This window comes from Brachyhypopomus gauderio, chromosome 20, assembly GCF_052324685.1.
Source record: "Brachyhypopomus gauderio isolate BG-103 chromosome 20, BGAUD_0.2, whole genome shotgun sequence".
Classification (NCBI taxonomy): domain Eukaryota; kingdom Metazoa; phylum Chordata; class Actinopteri; order Gymnotiformes; family Hypopomidae; genus Brachyhypopomus; species Brachyhypopomus gauderio.
This window is the reverse complement of record NC_135230.1, coordinates 13403498-13427425: the sequence shown is the minus strand read 5'-3', so window position 1 is coordinate 13427425 and position 23928 is coordinate 13403498. Positions and strand designations below refer to the sequence as shown.

Here is a 23928-nt window from a genome sequence, read left to right as displayed (position 1 = left end):
AGAGCACTTCCGGCATTTTGGGCCTCTGCAATGATGTAGTGCAGTTGTTGAAATGGTCCGAGTGGGATACTGTTCGGGATAATTTACTCTCCAGCTCCAGACGAGTTTGGTCCTGGTCTCCGTTTTCACTGTATTCACTGGCATTCAGGATGAGCCTCGCAAGCAAGAGTTCCTTTGATCTGTGAACTGTGCATGCTCAATCAAATACAATGTGTATAATACACGTGTGTTGGAGTGCGTCAAACCATACACTACATTCAGAAGTGTTATTTATTCTCAAAATGCTTTCATGCAAAACACTGTCTCTCTCCTTTCTCTCTCTCCTGTATCTATCTATCTATCTATCTATCTATCTATCTATCTATCTATCTATCTATCTATCTATCTATCTATCTATCTATCTATCTATCACACAACACGTGCAAATAACTTGCCATTTTTTGTCTGAATTTTGCCTTCATTTGTTTGTGTTATAGAGTGATTCATAGGACAGGTAGTAATATCACATTTAGAATGAGCTTAGCTGAGCTTAGCTTTCAACTTGTCAATCAAATAGTTGATGCTACTTAACAGTACAACCATAGTCAGCCATAGACTAGTTATCAGGGGTTCTCCAGTTGTGTCAGAATTCTAAAAACAATGGCCACTTTGGTCAGTCTCATCATCACTCTGGCCGTCCACTGATTGGCTGATGCAGATCACTACTACTTCCTGGTCCTACTTGAACATCTCTGATGTAGCATTTCCAGAGGTTTAGTAGTAAGGCCAATCGCTAAAATCTATATGGCACATCCACTTGCAGAATTCACATTCACCACCCATCAGTGCCAGTCTGCTAATAGTTTGTGATCGGGCTTTTGAACTCTATAGTTCTTCTTGCTGAAGGTAACAGTACAAAGTCTCTTAGGCTTAATGCTAGCAAAGCCCTGTCTCTGTAAGTTCAGTAGAAGCCTTTGGTAACACATTAAAGACAGTACAGACTAATTAGTAACTTTTCTGCAGTACTGCCTTAATCATCTCTTGTAGCTTTTTGGAGAACAGTTGCATGTTCGCTGTGTTCAGTCCTTAACATGTTATACGCCTGTAGGCCCCTATATGAGTATCGTGGTATTTTCACTTAAACAAGACTTAAAACAAGACAACTTAAACAAGAGCTCTTGTTTTCTTGCCAGATCTGAATTTATAACGCTTGGTCCATTTTGTCCTTTGATACATAGCCCTCCTGTGTTTGAACCACTCTTATGAATGTAAATGGTCCAGTATCGATGGTAGTAGTCAATACTTTCTCATCTCCAGGCCCTTTAACCTCTTACAATTCATTGTGATGTTACACGAGCCCATGGTGGTCAAGCTGTTTCAGTAATATGAGTCTCCCACTGGGAATCTCTACTCTCTCATCTCTTGGGTCAGTGCAGAAAAGTAGACAGCTATTGTAACACTTTGGTTAAATGACTCTAATTAGGAACTGCATAGATCACACGTAACACACACATACCTTGCATATATGTCGAATAGAGACATGTCTAAGTGGTCCCGCCTCCCTCCTGTCAGTCATGTCTTTGTTTTGTTCTCCATGTGTTTGTGTGCCTTTTATTTTGAAATTCCTGGTTGTGTCGGTCTTCACACCCCTCCCTTGTTCTCTGACCCTCATCATTGTTTTCAGGTGTGTCTTGTTTGGTTCTTGGTTTAGTCTGTGTATTTAAGTCCTGTGTTTTGTCATTTGCTCTGTTGGCTGTTGTGTTTGTGGTTGTAAGTACTTGTTGATCTGGCTCTTTATAGGTTTGTCTTCTATGTCTTTGTTCCTTGTTAGCTGTAATGTTCTCCCCGTTTAATGTATTAGTGTTTTCTGTCCATGTTTGTTCTTGATTGATGTTTGATTTGTCCTTGTTTCATGTCTGTGTACTGTGTGCAGCCTTGTCAGTTTTGCTAGTCTTGTTAATAAAGCTCTTCTTGGTCTGCACTTGTATCCATCCTCCAATACCCCAGTAGTACCAGACAGTACACAACTGCAGGACATGTAGTTGCAGATGTTGACCTGAGTATTTCTGAATGTCCATTTGGGATTCATCAGGCAATTAAATGTGTGTTATGCATGTTTAATAAGGCCAAGAGGGAGGAGACTTTAGTATGTTGCCAAGCTTCTGAACACAAGCAGATTTTGCAGCTTAAACTAAAAGAAAAAGCAGTAATGTCAGGACTGTGCTATAATTCAGCCATATAAAATCACCCAAATGAAACATTTTAACATCTGCTAATACACACATCTACATTTTTAAAAGTTTGTCACCATACTGTTCTGTATTCCTTTGCCAGCTTTCATTTGAATAGGTTGTCTGTGGTATCTATTGTATACACATTTTTTTTCGTGAAGTGTATGACAATTACAGTTTCACATCCATTCCCATGTAATAAGCTGTTTTTGGTCCCCCAATCATTTCCTAGTACATTGTTGGAAGCTTTTTAACAGTCAATATGATTTTAGCAATGAAATACACAGCAGAATGTTGAAATAACACCTGAACTGCTGTGTGGAATTAACACAGAGGAACACTGTATGTGTTAACAGTGAGGAGCACCAGGGTGGCTTAAGCTGCAGATAAAGGAGTCCTGACCCTGAAGACTGTAGATGGTAGCTATGGCGATATTGTGATGTCGGAGGTTGGAGTGATGGCCGCTGAATAGTTTATTGACTGTTGTCGGGTCTTTGTTGCCTTACTTGCGTATCTAACAGAGTAGATCTGAGGTCACAATGAGAAGTCAAGATGTGATGAGGTTGGCGTTGTAGGTTAAAAAAACAAGAACAGAATGGCACTGACCCGTGGAAAACGTGGCTCGGCCAGCGCACGTGGATGTTTGAGTGTGAACTACAGCATGTTATTAGTGCAGAGCTACTTCACTGAGATGCCACTTCAGTGAAAGTTCACGTTCAGTGTGTGTGGTGAGACGGGCTCAGAGGAACTCGTCATTAACGTTGGACTCACATGCAGGCAAAGCAATATTCCTGAATGTGAAACGGCTCAGTAGCTCACAGCGGCTTGATGCTGAGCCTTACCGACAGGTCAGCGTCACGTGACACGTTGTCAAGGCATCTCGAGTGCTGGCTTCTGGGTGAAAATATGGCTCCTCCTGCAGTTTCGGAGGGCAAAGGACAGGTACTGAAGTGGTGCTTCTGTGGCCGGTGCTTTCATCTCACCTGTAGTGACGTGGACGAGGCTGCTTCCCTAAACAAACCACTCCAGTGTTCTGGTTACTACCGGTGGATGAAAACAAGGACTCCTCACGATTGACCACTGCAACCATGCTGAGATGCAACTGTGCAGATGATTATCTGGAGTTGGGAGCAGGGAACTGGAGTGTGTTGGGGGTAGAATGTTGGGGTGAGGAGTGTGGGGAGGTGGGGGTAGGCAGATGATCTGGCTGACTAAGCGTATCCTCAGACTCCTCAGAGGCTCCACGTGTCCTTCCAAGTTTTCCCACTCTGAGGCCTTTTTGCATTACTGGGTGCTACCAGTTCACCTTTCCATTTACACCAGGAACAGTTAAAGAAGTTTAAGGAGTTAACCTGATGAATTCTTACAAGTGTGCCACCCTCTTGCAGGACAAACGTGTTGCTACAAACATGTTGCAGTTTTGTTATAAAATGTTTTTTAGGCTTCACATATATACCTGAGAGTTATCCAAGCTGTTAAAAATGCACACAACCTGCCATTCAGGATTGGAAAAATATATCTTAAAAGTTCCCTCTATCTTCCAAGATTATCTTTATTGTCAATCTCAGCTCAGTCAGTGATTACAGCCGTGTCCGTGCAAATGGGCCAAACGTTTGCATTGCCAGGAAATCAGTGCTGACGTCGACATTTAAAAAATGCTCTGAAAAGTAATGAATACAAACATCAAAAGGACTGAGATCTATTTTTCCCCTTTCTTTTTAGCTTAGTTATTCCATCTTGTGACTGGCTTGGGCGTCTTTGGCAGACAGACCAGTTCAAATTTCTTCACCCGCTGCTCAGTGGGACACACAGTGTATTACACGGCCTGCTCCAAGGGGCTGCGTGAGAGCGGTGTGCAGTTTAACCCTTTGCTCTCCGTATGCTAATGCAGCTCAGCTCGACGCCGGGTCACGTGGTAGTGCCGACTGGGGAAGCCCGGGGGTGCGTTAGGTGTGCGTCGCCATGGCAGCAGGAGCAGACACATGTACTAGTCAAAAATGTCTGTGAATGCGACGCTCTGCGTTTCTGCATGAACGGCTCCTTAAATGTCATAATATTATTATCATTATTAAGTCTTATTTAACAAACAGCACATATAACATTTCAAAGCACAATATCATTATTGAATAAATGGTACTATCAGGGTCAATGGTAGATGAAGTATGTAAATAACAAGAACTAGACTTCCATTGTTGATGTTGTTCTTTCTTTTTCTTTTATTTTCTTTCTTTTTTTGAGTTTTTATCACTTCAATCAACTTTTGTTCAATTACAAATTATCAGAGACAGATGTACAAAAACATCACATTTAAACTGAATCAATTTTTGAATTGATTCAAGCAGGTGCAAAATGAAGCAAAACTTCACTTTTTGCAGTTCACGCCACTGGAGTTGATTTCCTCCTCCATGGAGGGTGAATATTGGGTCACAACAACCAGCCTGTTTTGAACTTTTAGATTACAGACATTCTGGAAATTCTCTGGCATTTCCTAACACTGCTTAGAATGCAAGGAGTCTAGACCCTCTGCTGGGATAACTGCCCTGCAAAATCAAATCCTCCACAACACCTCACAGATGACCTGAGGCATGTTGGTGGGTCACCAGTTGTTACACTGGGTATGTTTGCCAAAGAGTTAAACTTTTACCTGATGTGTTCACAGACTGTTGATTCAGTCTGGGTAACTGTATTGCTGGATATTCAGTAGTAGTTGATCCAGTAGTGCATCAGCTTCACGTTTATTAACCTATTTAAGTAAGATATGCCAGTGTGCCATACGTAGCATAGACAGTGTGCAATGTATTAAATGAAGGTATCAATGATTGCGATATATATATTGTGGTCTTGTGGTCACAACACACACTTGCTACCTGGATGGCCCAGGTTTGAATGTAAGCCTATCCAGATGAGCATATGATTTGCCACATATTCAGGTTTGAGTTTAAATACATTGGACAGGCCGAGTTTAAAAACAGGCCATGGCCTGTATACTGATAAGTAACTAGTAATGATGGTGATAATCAACCCGTTTACTGGTAGGTAACTGGAAATCGTGGTGATGTAATCTACCCCATACCCCATTATGATACTTCACCTTCCACATTAATGGTGATTTATGAAGTATGGTTATTTATGAAGTATGGTTATTTATGAAGCATGTATTGATTTAATGTCAACAAAACCATCCTGAACGCTTGAGGCATCACATTGGTGTCATATGAATATTTCATATACTGTACATTGTTTTCCAATCCTATGGGGTCTTGGGTTATTCTTTGTTGTTATAACAGTTATTTTACCTTTCAAGTACAATAGTATTTCTTCATATTTCTTCATGCTTTTTCATGTGATATGGGGGGGGGGGGGGGGGGGTCCCCCATTGCCAGCTGACGTTTTCCTGGCTTATAAACAAAGACAGAATCGGATGTGAAAGACAGTTAGGTCCCTCCGCCCCCCTCCGCCGCCCATACCCCACCCCCCCTCCTCCGCCTCCCCCCCTCCCCCACCCCCCCCTCCCCCACCCCCGCCCCCCTCCCCCATCCACACACCCATCTGCCCACCCACTTGTTGACAATCACAATCTTGATGTCCCTGTAACTCGTTTCCATTTGGAAATGATGCCACATGCCAGTGAGGTCCAAAGCTAAGCACGATTTTTATTCATATATTTTCACCTTTTCTCTACGCTACGTGTTATGAGAAAACGTCGGTGTGGAAGCCCATCTGTATTGTTCTCCTGTATAATGTATACTCAGGCCTATCCACTATGACATAACACAACAGTGCTGGACTGTTTATATCAACAGACCAAATAGTTGTCAACATGGGACTAGGTAATTCAATATCTCAGTGCCCGTGTCATGGTAATTCGGTAATTGCTGTGAGGTCACGTTCCTTGGTTCACTCTCTGGCTGAGTCAGAATGAGTATTGTTTGAGAGCTATTTTTGATCTACTACAAAGCAGAATTTTTTGACCCAGATCACTGGTCAAGTTGTAGCTAGTATTGAACTGGTAGTAAGTTTGAACTTGTAGTAACACTTTTCCTCTCAGTTTATTGCTAACAGAAGCTGGACCAAAAGTGCTCTTGACGGTGTTGGGATAAAGCAACTGTTAAGTATTACAGAGGGAGGACTGAGGATTTAGGTTTGAATCAAAGCACGGCCATGTGCATCTGCAGATTGGCCTGCCCCTGTCCTCTTAGGTGGGGAAATATTGCAAGATCTCTTTCCGTTGTTATTATGCCAGCATGCCAACCAGTCGTGAGTGTTCTGCAGGTTCTAGTTGAGTTGCAAGTCTGAGTACTTACAAGTCTCCCCCTAGCATGGTGATGTGCTAAATGATGCTTTCTGGCAGATGGTTGGAAAAGAAATAGTGTCCTGGCCTTTGGCCGCCTGACTTGCAGGTCAAGAAGAAAGACCTAGTCTTACACATTTACTGAACACATTTACTGAACCCTCAACACTCTAAACACAAAATGCAAAACTTCAGCATATCTCTTGCAAACCATACACTACATTCAGAAGTGTTATTTATTCTCAAAATGCTTTCATCCAAAACACTGTCTCTCTCCTTTCTCCCTCTCCTGCCTCTCTCTCTCTCTCTCTCTCTCTTTCTCTCTCTCTCTCTCTCTCTCTCTCTCTCACACACACACACACACACACACACACACCCTACACTCTCTATTGCACTCTGATAAAAATGCAACAGTTTGCTCAGTAAAAAGGATTCTGCCTATTGCTTTTTCACTGCTGTATTTTGTCACGATCCCTTTTTTTTAAAACAGTGGCTCATCAGCCCTGAACTCTGAACACAAGAAACAAGAAAACGCAAACACACACCGCAACATCTCAGAGCAGGAAACGCTGCATTCAAAACTCCATTTTAACATGGCTATCCAAAATGAACATGTTTGCTTTGCAGGTAAATTCTTGTGTGTATGATACACAACACGGTGCCAACACCAAAACCTTATCTACACAAGCAAAGCTCATCTATTGAGGAACGATGACTGATGAAAGTGTTGTCTGGTGTGACATGAGAAGCATCTAATCGCACATACCAGCGTTCACAATTGCTTGCTTACTTTGTATGTGTAAACAGTGATGGCCTTCTATAATTGACCAGTCATCACTCAGTTCTGCGGATGATCCAAACACTTGTGAAAACCACAGTGAAAAGTCGTGATGATGGGAGGAATAGTGAAGGGACCTCCCAGCCTCCATCGTGCTCAGACCAGCTGTCCAAAGTGGTCCAGATCTCATTCAGAGCTCAACCAGATCTCATCTCGCATTGCTTACCTTGGTCTCCCTTGTCCTCGTTCTGCGTCTCATCTCATCACTCAGTAGAGCTCACCTATGGCCTATTTACACTGCTTATTAGACCATCTATATGACCTATTTATATCGCACAACAGTGCTTCTCTAATTGAACACAAGAGGTATATTTACATATATATATTTATTTAGATTTAAATTGTTGTGCCCAGTGTAGTGAACTGTGAGACTTTATATTTATTTCATGTGTGATCTAAAACTTCAGAGTGAATGTGTGAAATAGTTTGGGGATTTTACATGAGTTTCAAGTAGGTCGAAGCTTGCAAACAACTGTGTGTACACAGAAGCCTGAGCAAAGATTATTACAGTTGATATATACAATATCTCCATACACACAAACATACACACATAATGTACAACTGCACCTGGCTATTTAAGTTAGTCAGTCACAAATATGCTTCATTCCTTTTCTAGAACAGTGCGTTTCAATTGGCACTTGGGTCAGTTGTAACCTACATACAGTACAAATAAAAACAGTAACAGGAACTAATTAGGGAAAACTGAAAATATGGAGAAAGGCTGTATCCTGCATCCTGACTGTTGTAGTATTGTGTAGAAAAAGGTTTTCAATCTGTTCCCCTTTTTCTAAATATCCATATGATATTTGGAGTAAAAAAAGAAGTCGCCTCCATCCTCCCTCACGCACGTACGACATGGCCGATGATCAAACATAGTGGCCTGGATCCCATCTGACACCAGGCTCCTTGCTTTTCTTCCTCACACTCATTTTCTTGTACGTGTAGCCATGACACTGACACCAACTGTTACCCAGCACAGGAAAGCTCACCTGTGGCCTGCTGTATTTTGCTGAAGCTCTGATCTGTCTCCTGTGCTATATTTAGTGTGGAGGACTACACGTGGCCAGATGCTAGATGAGGTGTTTCGAAATAAAACTGAGGGACTTTCATTTTTTAATGTTGTGGCTAGAGATGTTCATGTAAGACTCCAAAAAATGAAATATCTATTTCCTTTTAAGTATTAAATTATTAATTTCTGTCATTGTAAATTACACTGTGCAACAAACTTTTAGCTTGTAGTCCTTTGTACACTGAATGTTTTTAGAATCTTACTATAAGTAAGTAAGAAAGTTATTACTTTTTAGGGATGTACAAAAATACATCTATATTTGCCTGTATTTGGCCTTAGGAACATCTCTCTTCAGTGTCTAGCAGGTATTTGCTAACACAGAGGGGCAATTTTGCCTAATACCACCTTCAAAATACCTTACGTAATTATATGCAAATATACTGGGGAAATCATATGAACAATTCAGAAACTCAGCATGCAAAAATACATGAGAAACGTAAAATAAATACAAACACATGCAAAAATCTAGTGTTGTTTATCTAGTGAATGTTTATCTAGTAAACATTCAGAAACTGTTATTCAGTAAAAAAAAATTATATATATATTCCCATGTTTTTCATTATAGAGAAAAACGTTTCCACACTCTCATGTTTCAAATGAAGAAGAATGGAACTGCCGTATAGATTAATTAGGGGTCACGTGCAGTGCAGCGTAACCTCAGCACACGTGACCACATAAAGCATAAACCTCTCTTTACCTGACCCCTGTTACACAAGGTCTGGCCTTCTGGAGCTATTCAATCAGGCACCAGAAGTGACTGAGTGTGTGCTGAAAGGTCTTGGTCTTGGTCTTGGTCCTGTTCCTGGTCCTGGTCCTGTTCCTGGTCCTGGTCATGGTCTGTCCACCATGGTGTGAGTGACCGAGATCTTGAAAGAGCTATTCGCTGCCCCATGTCTTGCTGACAGAAGAGACAGGGACTCTCGGATTAGAGCCGTGCAAGTGGGAGGTGTCGGGACTTAAACCGCTGGCTCAGCTGCAGATTAGGCCTTGAGATTTTTTTGAGACGCCGACGGCTGTTTAATGACAGCTTGTCTCGCATTGGTCTCTGATTGAAAAGTTTCATGAGCTGGAGTTTTGTCCAAAATGTCTGTAATTTACATTTGGACCTGTGTCCTTTTCCTAGGTTGGACAGGCAATTCAGATTTATCTCTGGCAGTGAATTATTTATGTATTAAAATATCTTAATGTTTTTTAGTGTTTGTAGTCTGTTTTATTATTATAAACAGGAATTATGTTTTGCGTGAAAACTTAATATCCTTTGTTATGTCATTAGAGAAATGCCTCTTGGTTCTTGAGTTCTTGACTTCACTATCACAAGTGTTATATACGTCATCGATGATATGATGGAAAAGGTGTGTGTTTGAAGACCCTGGTGTTCCTGCATGGGCTGCATGTGTGGTGTAAACATGCATCACATCATATGGTGCAGCTTTTACCCCGTGTGCATGTAAATGGTCACCAAAGGAAATTATTATAAACAACACAGATGTGGACATAATAAATCATAAGAAAACATCTGAAAACGGAATTTTTGTTTATTGACTGGCTCGAAACTCTAAGTAAGTCATTGAGTTCATGGCCAGTTTTTTCCAGAATGTTTTTCAATGGTCTCTTTACTTGACCTTTTAATATTGCTGTGTGAGTTCGCCGAGATTCAAATGTACTGAATCAATAGTGGTTTTTCACTGCCGTTCAGCTATTTCTACTGCCGTTCAGCTATTTCTAATGCCGTTCAGCTATTTCTACTGCTGTTCCGCTATTTCTAATGCCGTTCAGCTATTTCTACTGCACGTACTGGATGCCAGAAGCAAGGGACTAAAGTTTCTTGCTATAACCACACTCAACACTGCCAGTGAAAATCACACAGAACACCAACCCAACTCGAGGCTCGATATCAGAGCTTCATCAGCACACTCCTCCTCTTGTCTCTCTCACCCTCTTTTTTTCTGCCTCCCTCTCTTTCTACTCCCTCCCCTCCTCTCTTTCTCTCTCTTTCTCTCTCTGTCCGCACACTGTGTCTCTTTCACCTACCCTTACACCAACCGTCTGACCCCATCCTTTCCTGTGACGAGCGATAAGCAGAGCCTCCTCGCCTCCTCGTGTGTGTGTGTGTGTGTGTGTGTATGTGTGTGTGTGTGTGTATGTGTGTGTGTTATCCTACAGCACTGTGTGTGAACGTGTGAGTCTTTGAATCCGGTTCAAATGATGTCCATAGCTCCACCAAGAGTGGAGAATTGTGGGATAAAAAACGAATTGTGGAATTTAAAAATGCCCCTTTTCGCCACTGAACCAGGACCTGTCCCTTATACTCAAGCTCCATCAGACGTAAAGCTTCAAAACTGACTTCGGGTCAACGCAGAAGGGAAACTGACTTACACAGATAGATCCTTGACGTCCTACTGGGACGAGCTGAGACAGAGCAACACACATCTTACTCTCTTGTCAAAGAGGCTGTGGGTTTGTGGCGTTCTCAGACTCTGTCAGGGGATGAGAACAATGATTTAGCCTACTGTGCCCAGCCCACTTGGTAACAAAGAGAACTTGACTAGCTGACTCACTCATTCTCTCACCACCGGGTTGAGAGCTCCTCAGAGTTTGAGGTGAACATGTGTCAGAACAAAAAGTTTCTTCGTCTTCATTTTGATACGATTGTGGCCAGGTGCAGAGCGAGGAATGAGAAAGATGACATATGTACACACCCGGCCGAAACCCTGCCATCTTGTGAAAATCAAAAGCATAGTGTCACTGGCCTAAGATGTCCCCTTCTTACTATTGTCTTCCATTATAGTGTCACCTTAACATCATAACGCAGAATATCTGACTACAAACAAATCAACTAATAAACAAAAAAGCAAAGACTCTATGGTATGTCTTCCTCTCTGGCTTTGCTCTCTTTGTCTCTGTGTGAAAATTAGTGTTTTCCATCAGTGTTAGTTGGTGTATTTGGTAAATGTTAGGTTTCTCTTGGTTCTATGTTAGTGTATTCTGTCTAGCTTGGTTTGTTTTGCTTATTTTGTTAATAAATCTCATTACCATCTGCACTTTTGCCAAGTCTCCAACTGCCCTGTGTTACACTCGATTTCTTGGATAGGCAAGTGTATGTAACCCTGTCCTGTAGGAATCAGATTAGGGATTTGAAGGAGTTTGCTTTTGAAATCGGTGTGTCTTAAGAAGTGTTAGCAAGGAAATGCTGATTTTGCATTCATGGACTCTTTTTGGCAAAGCTCATATTGATGTATGAAACGTAGCAACACCATATCTGTGTTTGCATGACTGTGTGCGTGTGAGATTGTTTGTTTGTTTTCATTCCTCCAGCACTACTCGGTCTGCTTCATGTTAATCTGGGACTAAGATTGTTCTGTAGACATGATGGGACCCCCATCCCTCACACTTATTCTAACTTTGTTTGTCTCTGTCTACATAATCAGAATATCTAATCCTATTGGATTTTGAGAATAGGCTGGATTTGTCCCAGTCTTCATTTGTTTTAGGGTGTTTAATGACAACTTGCATAAACATAACTTGCATAAAGATTTGAGCACCTTTTAATGTTCACGTACATGGAAGAAAGAAATCCTAATAGTACTTGTACTGGATTTAATAATAATCCTAATTTTGGACTGCCCTGCCCCCTTCATAAAATGTTACTGAGGTACGATGAGGTAAAACTATAACAAAATTTTTCTGAATTATTCCTCCCAGGTGAATGGTACTGCACATTTAAGTATGTCAAGTGTGCACTATGGAGAGTGCACACTAGATCGGGCAAATGTGACGCTGCCTCTCCGAATTGAGTGGCTCATGGTGAAGAAGTGTGTCAAGTGCACACTTCGAAGGCCAGATACAGCATGGAGAGGAATTGCTCCTGGACCGCGCAGGAAGCTATATGGCTATTTACAGTTAGGGTGACATGTCTTGAGGACGTCCAGCACACACCACTGAAGGTCACGGGCACTGAAAATGGAGCATGTCCCACAGGTAGCCACCATTTGTTTGAGTTTAAGTCCACCTGATCCACTCATGCTGTGCTGATGAATTGTAGTGATGGTAATAGACCCTGTCTTTCCTGCTCCCCATGGAGGAACCTGCTATTGTGCTCTCAAGTTGCTGGATTTTATCTGCTAGTACAACTCATTTTCAAAGGAGAGAGTCAATCAGTCAGACCAGTCTGGAAACATTGATAGTTTATTCAAGAGGAAGCTTCAGATGTTGCCTGTCATTGCTCAAATTAAGCATTTGTCTGAACACCACCGTTTTAGATAGATTTTCACAAAATGCTATGAATGTACCCATCAGAGGCCTCTTTGAAGTGTAAGAGCCAGTGTGTAGGAGCAGCATGTGATTCTCAGCTTTTTGACAAGAGACAGTCTGCCAAAATTGAATCTAGATGTGTTCAAAATTCTAAACTGTGACCCCTTTATTGATGAAGGACATTCTGTTTAGATGTATCATATATGATTACTGGCAGGGTTGCAATTACTTACTTTCTGAGGTATATGCAAACATACTATCGGCGCCCCCGAACGTAAGATGGACACAAATTAAGTATTATATCTCATCGATTCGGCGCCCCCTCTAGTGCAGCGCCCCCCCTATGCATCGCATACGCTGCATACCCCATTTTTACGCCACTGATTACTGGTATATAATAATATTTGATATTACTGGTGTTTTCAATACTGGTGAATTGAGTTTGTATTTCTTTTGGCTCCAGATAACAGATGCCCTATGACTGATAGTGAATCTTCCTCAAAGTAACAGTGTTAGACACTAGATGTCTAGCCAAGGTCCAGGATTATCTTCCACTTTATCTTCCTCTCCATCCATCCATCCATCCATCCATCCACTCATCCACCTATCTATCTGTCTATCCATGTATCCATTCTCTTTTCTCTTTTCCCTCCGACAGCAAACCACCTCCCTGCCAAGGGCCGGTTCCACTGTCCCCAAAAGCAAGTGCTCAGTAAAACTCGATCCTATGCGACATCCTATGCGAGCGTTTGGCAGCCAAAAAAGTCTCGCCACATCTAGAAGACCTCTAGATATCCTCAGCGAGCTGTCCCTTATGCTGCAGAATGGAAAAACTAACTTGCAACTCACTTCTTCCAGTTGTAACTGACCGAGCGCGTTCAAAGCAAATATATGCACTGCTGTTCTTGTTGCTAATATTTGTGCGTGCGGTCACCTCTCTGCGGACGTGCAGTGCTGGGCGCGAGTAGGAAGGGTTCTGGACGGCGTTCACTTGTGCAGATCAATGTTTGTTTGCCAGGGGCCTGCCAGCATCCTGCCTCAGAAGACCTGTAATAGAATAAGCATTGACAGTCAGGATGCATCTCTGGCAACTGGCCACAGAAAACTGTATTAGCGACAGACAAAGGGAGAGAGACGGAGAGAAGGAAAAGGAGGGAGGATAGGACAGAGAAATAGAGAGAACGAGAGAGCAAGATTTGGTTATCGGTGTGGCACGCACGGTGGAAGTAGAGGAATTGCGCGTTTTGCTGTCACAGATCACTTTAGCAGTGCTTCATATCGGCCTGGTCCACTTCTGTGTCGTTCGGTTAACTCTAGAATCACAAATGCAAGTGTCACGTGTACTGTTGGGCACTCCCCCCCCAGTTCAGTTGAGCTGGAGATCTCAAGGAGGTGAACACACCCACCTTCTCTCACAATCACTTTATTCACCCTGTCCCTGGAGCTCTCCTAGGACCGCACGCACAAAGGGTTCCAAACGTGTGTCCCGTCCGACAAACCTCAGGAACGTGACAGGATTGCCAGCAGGGCGGCCCTTCATGGACTAATTAAAACTCGGCTGTCTGGGAGCCTCTGCTCTTCTCTCCCGCCGTCTCACGTGAGCGTGAGCAGCGACGTTTTGACACCCGTTTCACATCGTTTATTGTTTGCTGAAACCTTTTCTTAAATGGCTGCTCGTGGCGGAGTGTGGCGAGAGGGACGGCTGACAGGGAGTTATCGATGGGTCCCCGCTCCCCAGAGACGAGGCGGAAGATGAAGGATGGAGGGGCGGTGCACGGCGGCTGTGGTGATTTACACAATCGTGAGATGGGCTGAATAGAGATGCATTTGGGGAGGGGGTGTATTTAAGAGCAGGATTAATGGGCCATTGTATTTTGTGCCACACAGTGAGGTTTCATGATTCACTGCAAAGGAGGAAGAACCAGCATTAACAAATAAAACCTTGATGGTGTCTTTTGCTCGGTGATTATAGTAGACTTGGTTTAATTGGCAGGTGAAGTGATGTAAACTGATATTTGAAGTTGGTACAGTGAGGGCAAAGCCTGATAACCCTGGGAAAGATTGTGCCACACATATGGCTGTATGTGATCATGTGTGCTTCTTAACAAGCACTAACAGCTTAAAGGCTGCAAACTGAACCATTATGAGTTTTATCAGAATGACCCTTAAGGACAGAGTTGTTCTCTTTGGGTACAGGAAGACAGCCTATTTGATTTAGCCGATGAGGAGCTTGATAATGATCTGATGACTCCCACTGACCATGTGAGTGAGAGAGAGAGAGAGAGAGAGAGATAAATCTGCACAGTAATGAAAGGCTGAATAAGGACAGCAAGGTTTCTGTCTGACTCATCTGTATACAACTTTATTCAAGAATATATAAAGGCTGGATAAGGGGAGAGGGAAGTTCCAACTTTCTTGGCATGATTAACCATAGCAGTAAGCTATAACTTAATATATATATATATATATATATATATATATATATATATATATATATATATATATATATATATATATATATATATATATATATAACTGTTATATTTTGCACTTGAAAAGTTCAGTTCCTCTGGGAGCCACATGGAATAGTCCACATTGTTGTATGCAGAACTCCATAGAATCCCTTAAGAAATCTGCATTAAATGCACAGAAAACTTCTCAGCAAATAGACATTCTGATTAGAAGTGCTTTGAAATGTTCTCCGTTCACATTAGAGAAGTGGGCTATTTTTAATGCAATTCTGGAGACTACTGGACGCCTAGGGACTAAGCTCTTTCTTACTTACACAAGTGCAGATGAGTTTGGTGAACTGTGAAGAGCTGAGGGATAAACTCAATCTTCCCTGACAAAATAACAGTAGCTGACAGTGGTTCTCCATCCTCGAAGCACGTTTGTCATTCAGATGAGTATTGTCACCTGTATTGCACAGAAGAATTAACTACCATTTTTTCCAGCCTTATCTAATTGACAAAGCTGGGAATCGACCTTGGTCACACATCGAACACACTGCCATTTGCTATGGATGGCTAAGTTATACTCAGGGTTTAGGGTCCACTCTTCTATCTCCTACTCTCTTCTCCTCTCTCCTCCCTTCTCCTCATCTCTTCTCCTCTCTCCTCCTCTCTCCTCCTCTTGTATACGATGTGAAGATTTTCTTCTCCCCAAATCATATATCACACACTTGGGTATTCGACTGTTAACAGATAACGATCGTTCGCATGTTGGAGAATGAGATCAAGAGCTGCTAGAAGCTCACGACCAGGCCGCGAGGTCGGCAGATGTGATCGGCTTCCCGCACGCGCACGTTTCGTGGACGGAGCACAGAAAGTTAAAGATTTATCTGCCAGCTCCACTGTCATGGAATGTTGTTTCATTTCGTTATGTTAATTTCCGTGGTAAGAAGGAATCGTCGGTTGTTAGATACCCGCGGCCCTCTCTTGGTCACAGAATGACAGACAGGAAGGTGTCATTTCCCTGGTTGATGTAGGAGAATAACAGCGGTCAGGGTTTAGAAAGTTAGTGAAGACCGTGTTCCCATGCAGTCCTAAAGAATGGCGGTGGTTAGGCCGCGAGATCACGTCTTCACGTTGTGCTCTGAAGCCTGACGCACAACGACAACTTCCAGCAGTGAGCTCCCTAGTGTTGCAGTAATGTCTACCTTTATGGCCAGTTGATCACAAGTCAGCGCTGTTTGAAAGAGCTCAGCACATTTTGCAGCGTAAGGCTGTATACTGCAGCGTATTGCCAGTAATTAATCTTCCCCATGCGACCAATACGAGCCACGTTCGAACTGTATGTACAGTAGACCCTGGACTCTGGGGTATGTGTGAACACGTGGGTCAGCTGTGTGTCGATGTGCACAGTGCATAACCTCATCACATACATATGGATCTGTTATGATATTTAGATCCTACTTTAAGATCAAACGTGGAAGTGTTTATGGAAAATGGCTGGTTTGTTTCTTGTTTCCATGCTCTCTTCTAAGCATGCATTGGTGCGCTGGTTCCGGTGTCTGGAAAAGCCCTTCCTGTGCTCATACGTGACCCATCACGTGACCCATCACGTGACCCATCACGTGACTCCCCGGACATGATTACGTGTGCCCCTCTGAGGGTCCCTGCTCTGCCCAGAACAGCAGGATCATCAGGCACGGGAGGAGTGCTCTTTATTTATATGGGCGTCCTAGACCTTCTCTATATTTCATCAAATCACATCTGAATTATTCACAGGTGTTGTCCCTGTGAACCCCTCCCCCCCCTCCCCCCTATTCCCTTTCTCTCTCTGATGTGGTGTGCAGCCTACAACACAAAAGCACCAGTGCCATTGAACCCTGTTCTAATAAGGGGACCTTTCCTCTTGACACCGTTCAGCTGTTGGGGCCGATGCTCTGAGTAACTGAGTGCTTCAGAACATGATGAGCTTGATGAAGAGTGATGAAGAGTGATGAAGAGGGTGATATTTTCCTTCATGAAGCGACTGAGTGGGATTCTGCATTATGTATTTGCCTGCAAGTGGCACATTTGATTTGTTTAAGACGTGTCTGGTAAAGTGAGACAAATGTGTTTCTCTTAAGATCAAATGTCTACTTGTAGTGGCCCTGTTCAGACATACTGAGGCTCGCTTATGAGTCTGTGGTTTGCATTGGTCTGTCATGTGATGCTGGCATCCTCGATGATGAAGTATCTCTTGAATTTACTAGAGCTGCTGCCCCCGTACACTGAGCAGATTTTCCTCCAATCAGAAGATCCTTCAAATACGTCTGGGTTGGTTGGGAGAAGATATATATATACAACATGGCCCCAAAAAAGGAAAGTTACCGATGTTTGAATGCAGCTGTATCTTTTAGTTTTGATGATAGGGGTGATGATATAACGACCTCATCTACTGCTCACGGTCTCTAATGGTATCACATTATTGGTGTCATCAGCTGGAACTGCCCCACATTCTTCATCAGAACACTCATCATGACTAATATGACATCATTAATATGACTAAATAATGCATAGTGGAATACGCTCACCACGGCCACCGTGGCAGACCAAAGCAACAGATTGAGGCACACCAAGGAGGGATGCTTCATATACTCTCGTTTTGTCCAGGTTTAGTCAGCCGATTGTTTGTCGAGGCCGTGAAATTCAGCGGACCGATCACATCGGTGCACCTTTTGGGTCGGACCTCATTATTTATTCAGTGCTTCTTCTCAAAGGCAAAGTGACTTAGCAAAGGCAGGTTGTTTGCATTGTGGAGGAGACTCTAAAAGTGCAGAGATCCAGAGAATCTGTGTTCCAAATGGGCAGGTTTGTCAAATGTGTTCATAACTCCTGATATGTTGCTTTGGATGCCTGTAGAGAAGAATCAGGCCAAATATATATATAAACTTTGCTTTATACCATTGTCCAACTACTGTCATTTTAGTGTAATTTATTGTATTCATAAAGAGTAGCAGAAGTGTCCTCCATGGACCATGTAAAGCAGGTCCATACGCCCCCAGTAGCTTCTCCGTCTCTCAGCCAGCTTTGTGGCTGCTTGGAGGTGTGGGCGTCCCGCCGGAGCCCGGCTCTCGCAGGTTCAGGGAGCCTCTGATGAAATGGTCCACATGGTTTCCAAACTCCAGAAAATTGTGAATCTGACCCTGAAAAAAAAATGCTACAAAAACATTTAGACCAATGCTAAGCATTAATGGAGCCAGCCTGTCCCTGTAGTTGTCCCACATCACTGCTGTCTTTGGCTGGGGACAACCATGTAAATGTGTCATTATAATGTCCCATGCATTAACAGACAAGAACAGGAAGTTATGGTCCCTTTCATGCCGTGGCCTTGCTGCATTAGAGAAGTGTTCTCAGAGAGGGGACTGGTTTGGATCGGTTTGGACAGGTTTGGACTGCCTTGACCCGCTGTCAGCTCCGGCCTCAAGGAGCTTATCAAACCCCAGCATCAATCTATTTAATTTGATCGAAGTACTCCGACCCCCACCACCACATCCACTACCTCTAAAACATATTTACAAATCTGTCAGTGGCTGATTATGTGGGAGCATTTATTGATTTATCAAGGATGTATTGTATGTATCAGATCTGTATAGAAGAAGACTTTGCTATTGTTTGCATTTAAGGGAGTTTGTAGTGAGGAGATACCACATGTACTGAAACGTGTACGGTTGCCATTCTGTTACATATCTGGATATTATATTACATCTTATCTTATTGTACCAAACTGTGCTTGCTTTTACTAGAGTTAGCATAGCTTGGGCAGGAACAGGGCACATCACCTGTGTGTAAAGGAGATTAGCAGTAATGGTGCCTATGGGAGTTACAGTACAGCTATATGAAATATGGCTCATTTGTCTACTGTGGACACATAGATCATTACCTTATCGTGACCTGAGAACCTCGTAGAACTTGAGTGGTGCGCTTTATGAAGGCAATATTTTCATCTGTCCTCACAGCGAATGCAGGAGATTTTCATTCCCCTGGTGAATGGAGTTGCAGAAAAAAAAGAGATACAGAGGCAGGGAGAGGAGGAGAGAGAGGGAGAGGGAGGGAGGGGGGGCAGACACGGAGAGGGGGCAGACAGAGCGGGGGCAGACACAGAGAGGCCAGCCTGATTGTTCATGACTATCAATGTGCACTGATCATGCCATGCTCTCCCCTCTGCAGTACAGTGACACGGTGTGGATGATTACTGACGGTGTTCTCTCTTCATTCAGGCTGTTGCCAAATCACGTTTTTAAACTGCACCACTTGAGAGAGGCAAGCTCAGAAAAAAAAAACAGACTGAACAAGCAAACTGAATGATCTCCATTTATCAATGAAGCCTTTTTTTCCGAGGCTTTTCGATCATTCTTCTTTACTATGATTCTGTTGTAAATCTGTGGATGTTTCTTAATACATCTCTCACCAAAGCAAAGCAAAAAGCATTCTGAAACAACCCCACACCACTGCGAGGAGTTTACAGGCTCGTATGGTTTGAGAATGGACTGCATGTCCTCAGCAGATGTGGGCGTATCCGCTGGCGTATCCAACGGTGACGTTTGTTTGGTCGTTGCTACGTCAGCGCACGTTCTGCAGGTGTTCGCCTCAAACTTCCCTTTCTGGGACTTGGGAGCTCCGCTCAAGCTGTGTTGCTTGGCAACAGGTCTGGCGAGTGGTGGTGGTGCGGGAAGGTGGGGGGGGATTACCACTGCAGAGGGACTCTCCTCCGTCAATTAAGCCAGAGAGGGAGGGGCCAGCGGAGAGGAGACCGTGACTCAGCAAATCAACATGCGGACGGGTGGGCGGGCGGCCCCTCCCCACCTGTGCATAGGCGGCGATGCCTGGGGCCTGTGCGTGAGCGGAACAGGGGAAGCCTGGCCAGAGGAAGGGAGAGTTGGGCTTTGGATGGGAAATGGAGACTCGAAGCAGAATCCAAGATCTGTAGATCTGTAGGTCTGCATTAGACGAGAGACGATTGCAGTCATAGTGCTGGTGTATGCAGGTTGTTTTTGTTTTGTTTTTGTCTCCACAGTGTTTAGGTGTTTCGGTTGGAACACAAAGGCACGTTCAGTAGGGCCTGTAATTTCGCTGCTTTACCACCTGCCTCCTATAGGGGGCACTCCTCCCTTTCTGCAGCACACCGGAAAAGAAGAAGCGCTGTCGCCTCTTACATCCCGCGTCTCATTCAGGTCCTCTCACACACTCCACTACGGGGTGAATGGGGGGCTAAGCTCCGCCCCTTCTCGCCGTACTGAGTCACACGCTCACTCGCTGCCCTTTCTCTGCACTCCCCCTCCCTCCGACCTCTCCCCTCCCCCACCCCTCCTCCCCACTGAGTGACCTAATTAGCTCCTCACCTCCGTGATGTCGTGTGTCAGCGTCCCGCCTGCGTTCGGCCGCCGGTGCGATCCGGGACGCTGGTGCAGCAGACGGCGCCCGACACACGCAGCCGGGATGATAGTGCCTCGCTCCCTGCACGCGGGAGTTCGGTACAGTACTAACAGTCACGTGTTGTGTGTGTGTGTGTGTGTGTGTGTGTGTGTGTGTGTGTGTGTGTGTGTGTGTGTGTGTGTGTGTGTGTGTGTGTGTTCGATTAATGGCCGTCGCGACATTCGCTCCACTTGGGATGACAGTGTGCCACAGCTCCACACTGTGGACATGCTCTCATGTTGTCTCCTGGAGCTTCACTGCATGTGACCTCGTGGTTTAACTGAGCCTCTCTTCTGGAACAGGTGCAGGACTGCCAACCAGGGACGGCTTCACCTGCACCACTGATGCACTTTATATTCACCCAGACACAAAGCACTGGAACTCTAGACACACCTGTAAACTAATCATGGATACAACATCAACTAAACTAATCACAGATACATCAACTATCCAGTTAGACCTGGTCTTGGTCTGTCACGATGGCCAGTTAGACCTGGTCCTGGTCTGTCACGATGGCCAGTTAGACCTAGTCCTAGTCCTAGTGCAGACCTAGTGCTTCTGGACATGGGGACAGGGCAAACTAAGAACAGCAACTCTGCCTCATTTCAGATAGAAACAGATTGTTTCTCTATGGAAAAATGTACCTTAAAATCACACTATGGACCTTAGCAACAGTTGTCATTGTAAAGTATTGTGATTCATCATTCTAAACTGTACTAATAGAACAGATAGAACAGTACTTCAGATGCAAGGACCACACATACTAATATAATAACTATGGTAACAATATACAAATGATGCCTGTGGTTATAGAGGTGGCCCTATAGAATATGAACCCCATACTGTATCTCCCTTGGTATGAGAACCCTTTGTAATGATTGGTGTAGTTTCTGAACAGAAATATAACGTATTACTTGTAAATGACTGAGCTTTTGTCACCTGATTAATTAAATAACCTTTTAACAGCGGACTTAAGCTGTGATGGGTGGAGTTTACTTTTCTACAGAGTGGAACTGTCTAAGGTGGATGCTAATTCTGTTGCTGCTGAACTTTGAGGAACAGACATTTAAGAGAACGGGGACAGTTTTATTACAGACTCTTGTTCTTCTTTCGTGATCTCATCATCTGAAACCATTCTGCTATGGCAGAGTGCGCATGTTCAGGTACACTTTTAAGCTTCCTGCGTACTTGGTCCATACTGCATAGTTGTGACGATAGAAAGCAAACGCTCCGTTTACTTTATTTTGTGCTCCATGTTTCCCTCTAGTGGTTTTTTGTAGTAATAACACCTGGTCGACCTCGCCCAGCATACAGGCCTCACAGTACTACAACTGTAATGGATTCTTTATGAAACGTATGAAGATATTTTTTTAACAAAACTAAAAAGATTATTCAGTTACTCAAGGACATTCAGTATTTTGCAATGACGTAAAAGTTATAAACTGCACATAAGAAGATGTCTGCAGAAATAATACTGTTAAAAATATCGACCAGTTTCCTGGACAAGTCCAGTGTTGTACTAAACTGATGTGTACTTAATTCGCTTTAATCTCGGTTTCGGCTTAATCTGGTTTGGGAAATGGCCAGAATAAACTATATGTTACAATTATTGTACTGCAGTAATGTGAGTATTTGTTGTATAAGTTCGTATCACAGATGACGTTTAATTAGCTCGTCAATAACAGACGTCCGGGGAGTGCACTCAAGTAAATAGTTGGGGATAGTTGCTGTCCGTGGTGCTAAGCCGAGCTCTTTGACATCAAAAACTAATCCCATTTGAAAGACGGCGCCAGACATTTTCTGGTTGGCTTCACATCTCCAGCTCTGACACATCAAAGCGCCCTGTGTAAGTAACTGCGCCGGTGCTCATCCCCGCACGGAAAGACGAGTCCGAGGGGAGACCTTGGTGAATAGTGTGGGACTGATGACGTTAATGAATAATTAGACGTATTTTCTGTTTGGCCACAACAGAACGTAGCAAGCATACTTTGTGTAGTGATTATATATATAATGTATACATTTATACACACTATACATATTAGTCATGCATCTCTCTCTCTCGCTCTCACTGAAACACACACAGTCACATACGAGGACGCACTCGCGTTAATCTATCATGCACGCGCACGCCTCCGTGCGCGATTGTATATCGTGATTATAACGTGACAAGGCAGAATTGCGGTGACACTGGCTGGCTGTCCACGCGCGATGACAGGATAACGGAGAGGAACCGTTATCGCAAATGCGCCACGTTTCCATAGCAAACCCAAACGGTAGATGGCTCTCGTGAGTTTCATCTTGTTTGGCTATTCGAATGTACCTGAAATTTTGGTGACCAAAAGCAATTTATACTGTTACATTTTAAAAAACAGAACAGTCCGTTAGACAACCTGAAGATTAATGTCAGACAAATGACGTTCCGGGGTGCATTAAATAATTTGAACCCGGATGATGGGAAGATGGTTCCTGGTTGTTCTAGGATGAAAAGTCATAGCATCCAAATTATTACCACGCCAAATATTAAAACAATTTGCTTCATGCTTCTGATCTTCCATCTTGACTTCTTATGTGACAAAGCATATAACGTTGTTGCGCTGTCCATGGTCCTGAGTTAACGGCATGCAAAATACCATTTTACATTGGTTCTGACCTCCTGACCTATACATCGGTGTAATAAAGTAAAACCCGGGCTATCCTAAAATGTAATCTTTGAATCTAATCACCTGATGGCATTCCGTCTTTAGCAGATGTTCTATAATTCACAGAATAGATTTGCATTTGTTTAAGTTCTCCCCTAATAAACAGTGTGACAGCTGATCAAAGACATAAGACCTTTATAAGCACGTCTAAGTTTGTGTACCGGCACACATGCGCGTACGCGATTTGCATGCCAATCAATTTTTCTGGTTTGATCAAGTTCAAGAAGAAGTGGTATTTTTCCAACACTATCCTAAGGTCATATTTCCTTACCAACTTATGTATTTTGGAATCATTCTATTCGCGGACATACACTGACCATAAAGCGGACGTATTGGCTTAGACTTGTTGAATAACCCAATGGGTATATAGGCTAAAGCTACACCCGCAGAATTTCAAATGCATAGCCTCTGTAATGTATTTCCCCGCGATATGAGGGGGGGGGGGAGCTTCACGCAAATAGGCAACGGGAATTTAATCGTTCGTAGTGTCGTGAACTTGACGACATTCTCTCCAAAATGTAATACAATTGCTCGAGGCTCGAATTTTCCTTCCATATATGTTTTTTTCATATGAGGGACGATGCGGGTTTAAACGGGTAGAGCCTTCATTCTCTGTGGGCAACACTGATGAAGTTTTTGTAGCGTAAACGGAAAATCCCGCAGCGTAAC

General features: G+C 43.4%; 1 protein-coding gene across 1 annotated transcript in view; it reads left to right on the top strand.

The window, feature by feature from the left end:
• Positions 1–23928, top strand: part of LOC143484387 (fibroblast growth factor 14-like) — a 53357-nt gene that overhangs the window by 2703 nt on the left and 26726 nt on the right. The window lies entirely within an intron of this gene.